Source organism: Vigna unguiculata, chromosome 4, assembly GCF_004118075.2.
Source record: "Vigna unguiculata cultivar IT97K-499-35 chromosome 4, ASM411807v1, whole genome shotgun sequence".
Lineage (NCBI taxonomy): Eukaryota > Viridiplantae > Streptophyta > Magnoliopsida > Fabales > Fabaceae > Vigna > Vigna unguiculata.
Window position 1 is genome coordinate 42,264,391 of NC_040282.1, and position 6,851 is coordinate 42,271,241.

Sequence of the window (6,851 nt, forward strand, 5' to 3'; positions counted from 1 at the left end):
AAGTAGATAAAGATGCACGTCGTAAGTTCGGCTTTTTTTTTTTATACATTTCAACTTAAATATGTAAAAATGGATACGATGAATTCTTTTTAATAAAATACGATAAAAGACGACATTACGATAAAATCATTTTTTTATTAAATTTCTTGAATAGAATTTATGATTTTAATTTTGCTAAAAAAAATAATTCTTCAAAAGAAATTTAAATGTGAATGACTACCTTAATTTTTTTGAAAACAAATAAGGACAAAGTAATTAAAATGAAAGAAAAAAGAAAGAAAAGGTTTGGTCTTCAATAAATGAGATAATATATCTAACTAAAAACCAAACACAGCCTTTGGATTTAAAGAAAAAGGACGATTATATTTTATATTTTGATTATTAAATTTTCATAATTTTTTTATATTACAATGTGACATTTTTTAAATAATTTTAAAATATTAATAATAAAAAAATAAAAAACAACTTAAATAATATTATAAAAAATTATAAAAGAAAATTATTATAATTTAATAATCATTTACGAAAGAAAAAGACATTTCTAATCACATGTCTGTTGGATCTTACTACGTCTTCGTGTCAATAGCACGAAAAGTAACATTGAACAGTTGGCTTTAGTACGGAAAGACGTGACTCCAAAAATATACAAAAGACACACGAAAAAAAAGAAAACAAAAAAATATAAGTCCTAATGTTTGATGTGAAGGTATTATTATATGGGCTACGTATCTTTTAACTTATTCAATTTTACAGTAAATTTAAATTTGTTTTTATTTAAAATTTTGATATATTTTGACTTTGAAATTTAAAAATAAAATTATGTGATTTTTTTAATTTAATCACATTAAATTTTTTGATATTTCAAATGTATTTGATGATAGTATAAAATTATTTATACGGATTTATATGTTTTCGCTTTAATGAAACGTGTTTGAAATGTATTTGATGATAGGAACTATTTTAGTTACCAATTCAGAGACCAATTATAATTTTTTGAATTATTTTAGTTGTTAATGATGTTTAATTTATAAATTCGTCACTATAGTGACTATTTATTTTTTGTCAGTAAAATTTGTCATTATTCAAATATTTTCTTGCAGTCTATTACAACTTCATAAATTAGATACTTCTTTAATAAATATCGATAAAATATCCTAAAGTATCAGACACAGATACGTAACCCAAATTGAAGTACTCGGTGCATCGTAGCATGTAGAGTACTTATGTACTATCTCTTTATTCCTTTTTCTCATATAATCATACCAAAACTTGTGTTTTTCTTTCTTCTGCATTAATGGAATACCATAAACTTTAATATACACTTTTGGACTCTAATCACACTACTAAAAAAACTCATATTTCTTATCAATTGTTTTGAATTTTTTTTGTAGGAAATATTTATAAATTTTGTTATAAAAAAATTTGCAGGAAACTACTGACAATCTTTTTCAAAATATTTTGTATACTACAAGAAAAATTGGTATTATTGACAGTAGAAATCCGTTCGTAACGACACAAATTCATTGGTAAACTGGTATTACCGACGGACTACTAACTGCAAAAAATCCGTCAGAAAACACATCGTCGATAAATACTTACCGACGGATGCTTAAGATCTGCCGTTTACCGACAGACTGTTCCTTCGCAAAAGCGATCAGTTATTACATATAAAACACTTTTCACAATAAATTTTGTAGAAAATAGTTACGAATTTTATAATTTTGTAGAAAATAATTATCCACAAAGAAATTATCTGTCAATTAAGATTCTTAAAAAATAGTAGAAAAAAGTCTTTTTGTTGCAAATTTTTTTAACAAATTTACAAGATAAATCTCATATAATATGAAAATTTTTAATAATATCATAATATGTGCACATATACAATTTTATACCTGTCCGGTCAAATTTTCATGGTGGTATTCGTGTCTATGTAATTTGCTTCTCATTAATATTTTTAGTCTTCTGAATTATTATAAAGTTACAACATAATAATAACTAATTATATAATGTTTGTGTAATTTGTGAAAGAGTCAAGACATTTCAAATATCCTGTTATATTTTTTTATTGTTGATAAACAAAAAAACCTATCCGGTCCAAAATATATTATTTATATCAAATCCAAAGCAGTTTGAATAAGTATTAGAATCCGATTACGAAATCACATGAAATAGTAATATCCTTGAATAAAAAAGAAAATTGAATATATGAGAAGATAAACAGAATCATGCTATGATACTTGTTATTATACAATTCATCATGTTTGTTATTATCCTTTTGACACTAACATATCCACAAAAACCTATAAATACTCCTATCATAGTGTTTAATCTAATTTAATCTTATCTTTTTACTCAAATATTCAAAAAATATATGTGAATTTCTCTTTTTACTATTAAAAAAACTTATATTTTCTATCAAATTTTGTTTTAAAATTTCATTTTAGAAAATACTTATAAACTTTTTTATGAAAAAAAATTTACAAAAAATTACTACTAATTTTTTTGTATATATTTTGTATAAAACATTTTTTACAATAAATTTTGTAAAAAATACTTACGAATTTTATAATTTTGTAAGAAATAATTATTCATAAAAAAATTATCTGCCAATTAAAATTTTTAAAAAAAATAACAGAAAAAAATCTTTCTTATAAATCTTTTTAATAAATTTATAAACAAAATCTAATATAATATGAAAATTTTTAGTAGTGATTGATTATATGAAATTATGATACAGTAGAAACCTCCTTCGTTTTGCGATGTGGCTTCTAAGGTGACTGTCAGTAATTACCGTTTTTTTTATAGTGGGGATCTCATGACTGTCAGGTATAAAGACAGTATCTGACATTCCCTTTGAAATCTTGATTCTGTTTTTGGTGCTGTAAAATCTTTGTTCTAATCATTTTGACTACTGTGATGAACATTAATATTATTGGCAGTTGGAAGTTGACAAGGATGAGAAAGGCAATGTTTTTGCTCAAAGGATTGGACAAGATTGAAACATTGCAGCTTCTTGACAACAATGACATTCATAACAGATCTCTGTCAATTATTTTAATTTTATTTATTCATTCTATTCATTTTGACAACAAAATAAATATATATATATATATATATATATATATATATATTAATTTAATAAAATTATAATATCATCACTTACTAATATAATATAATATATATTTAAAAAATGTATATAAATATTTATATTATATATATATATAAAATAGTACTTGCTTTTTTTTTATTATTTACTTTTATTATTACTTTTTCATTTTACTTAGTAATAATATTTTTTAAAACTACTTGATTTATTTTTCAACCGTCACATTATATCTATATATAATTAGGATCGGTTCAAGGGTCAAGCAAAACACTCGTTTTAGACCTTGAGTAAAAGAAGGCCTCAAAAATATTTCTTTTACAACTAATATTTCTCTATTAAATTAATTATAAAATTATGTTTAAGAAAAAAAGACTCAATTTTTTAGTACTAATATAGCTTTATTAAATTAATTATAAAATTATGTTTAAGAAAAAAAGCCTCAAAAAAGTATTTTATTATTAATATACCTCTATAAATTAATTATAAGTTTGTGTTTCAGAATAAAATTAAAATTGAGTTAAGTTCTTATTATTGTTTGTTAATTTTTATTGGTATTAAAAATGATAATTAATGAGTTAAAATATTTTTTGGTAAATTATGATTTGTTTACGAAAAATAGAATTATTAGATACATTTATTCTCTTATAATTAATCTGTATTTTATTTTCTTCTATTATCTCTTATCTTTTCTTACTTTCTTCTCTTCTAATAGTCACTTTTGAGGGTTTTGACAAATTACATTTCTTGAATCTTATATTGTCTGTGTGTACTAATTTTTTCATTACTGGTTATTATGCTTTTTGTTTCTATTTGTGTTGCTGTTATTTTTATTTTGTTTTGTATTTGTATTAGAATTAGAAATGTGTTTCTTTTGTCCCGTTTTATTTTTCGATACTTTTCGATTTACAGATTTCGAGAGTTTTAGTTTTTATTTTTTGCATATATATCTTGTCCATTTACTATCAAGTTGAGAAGAACAATAATTTTTTTGAATTATTTTTATTAATGATTAATATTAAAATAAACTCTATGAAAAAGTTGAGACTTGACAAGGAGAAAGATACTTGAGACTTCAAGATACTACAAGTCTACTATCAAGTTCACTTTCTTTACAACCAAAACTAGGTTTTATTATTTTAATTCATTCGCTTTATATATTTATCTTTAGTAGTATTTTATATATTATAATTTTTTTATTTCATATAAAAGTATATAGATATGCCAACTAGAAAATTTGAACCAAACTATTCAAAAATCTAAAGGAAGAGAAGAATTGATGCTTTAATTGTATCACAAAAAGGAGCTATCAATAAATTTATAAAAATAGATAAGAAAAATGAATTAGAAAAATGCATAAACCTTAAAAAATCTTTAACATGTGATCATTTGTTGGATATTGATAAATTTGATTTATTTTCAAAATTAAATATCTTAAGGGAAATTATAGGTTTGGAAAATGATAAACTGATTGAAATTCTTAATTATATAAAAATAATAGATTATTCTCTAAATGCATATATAGCTTATAGAGTAACATTAACAATTTCATTGCCAGTTGCTTTAGTTGAAAGAAGTTTCTTAAAACTAAAGATAATAAAAAATTATTTAACATCAACAATGTTTCAAGAAAGATTAAACGGATTACACATATTATCTATTGAAAAATAAATGTTAAATGAAAATAATTATTACAATCTAATAAATAATTTTGCATAAAAAAACTTGGAAAAAATTTAAAATAACATACCTTATTTTTTAAATTTACTTTAGACCTCCCAAACTCTTGAGCTGCCTCTGTATATAGTACAAAACATTAGTAAAAGTACAATTTTCTAATTCTTACATTTAAAGTAAGGATAAAGTAGGGATGTCAACATGGCGGGTAGGGTACGGGTACTAGCTCCCCCGTACCCTACCCGCTCGATAAATATTTGTTTCATACTCGTACTCATATTCATGCAGGTATCTATTATGCGGGTAACTGCATATTTTTAAAAATTCACAGATATCCGCGGGTATTTACAAAAAAAAAATTAATATTTAACAACAATTTTTAACTATAAATTCAAATAAAAATTCAATGCATAACATTTATAAATTTCAAACAAAGTGCAAATAACCCAGTTAAATAGTTTTGAAGAACAATCTACAAATAAATGGAGATTTTTTAAAACCAATTGATAAAAAACAACTCATTCAAAATCAATGTGTTAATGTTTTAATCATTTTTTAAATTTTTTTAATTTAAATTAAAGTATAGCAGGTATGAGTATCAATGAGTACGGATACTATGACACTCGTATTCGCCTCGTTAATATATGGGTATAAAATTTCCCGTTACCCGCAGGTATCCCTTTTCTACCCATTGCAGGTTTTATCCACGGATACCTGCGGGTATGGATTTTTTTAACTTCCCTAGGATAAAGTAAATAATACAATTTATTAAAAGTAAGGATGTTACACTTGGAACTTGAACAAGATGTTTCAAAATTGCAATAAACATTGCAAGTCAAGAAGGATCTCAAAGATGCACTAGTAATGCAAGATGAGAAGTGACAACTTGAAATGGATGAGGAGATCAATGTGATTGAGCGCAACAATACATCCAAATGGTTTGATCTTTCCAATGGAGGTCAGCCTATTGACAAAAATCAGCTAAGACCAAGTGAGCTATTGAAAGAAAAAGAACAAAGAACAAGTCGACCAAAGTGAAAGTGAAGTTGGTCATAAAGAAAGCGAAGAGCCCAACTATTCATGGAAGGAGCAAGTATAGTATGAGAGCAATTACTGCACGCGAGAAGCCGTGATGAAGAGTTTTCTTATATTTTTAAGATACTTTTTATCTTATCATACTTTTAATTGTGCATTTGTTTTCATGTGCGCAATTTCATACAATGATGTATCAAATTTTTTCTAATACACACATTGACTTCTTTCTAATTTGTTGTTTATGTTTATCATTTTAAATATTATTTTGATGTTTTTAACATAATTTTTTTATTTTCTAATTCATTATCGCAAGTGTAATTCTATGACTACAATTGTATACAAAAATTTCATTTACTATAATATAATAATTTAATGTCATTGTCATGAATATTTTTATTACCATCCAACAAATATCGAAGTTTAAAAGATGAAAGACCTATGCTAAATTTTAATTATTATTAGTTTAATTTTGTTTCTTGCGTGATTTTATTCAAGTGGTGTATTACAATTTTTATTATTGTATAAAAATAGATATTTTGTTACAATTTAAAGAATGAGAGCAAAAGACGTTTAAAATATTTTTAAATTTGATTATATGTTTTCTTTTTGTAATATTTTAAAAATATTTTTTAATTTTATCAACTTTGTTTCATTAACTTTGCAAATTTAATAAATGTTTTGATCTCATTGAATTTTATTTGGTACTCTAATTAGAAATGTATACAATTATAATTTCTTTCTAACCATAGACACCTAAACCCAAATCCGATTGCATAGACTATGTTTTTATCTTTATAGTGTTTTCATAGTTTTTTTAAAAAAGACTAGATGACTTCAAACACTACTTTTATTATTATTTTTAGGTTCGTGGTCCCGTTGTATTTCGATCACCACAACTTATCATTTTTAGGGCTGACCAAAATGAATCGAACTGCATTAAATTGTTAAAAACTACAGTGAACTAAAAATTGTTCACTTGAATTGGACTAAACTACAAATTAGTTCAGGCAAACTGAACTGGACTTTTTTTATTCTA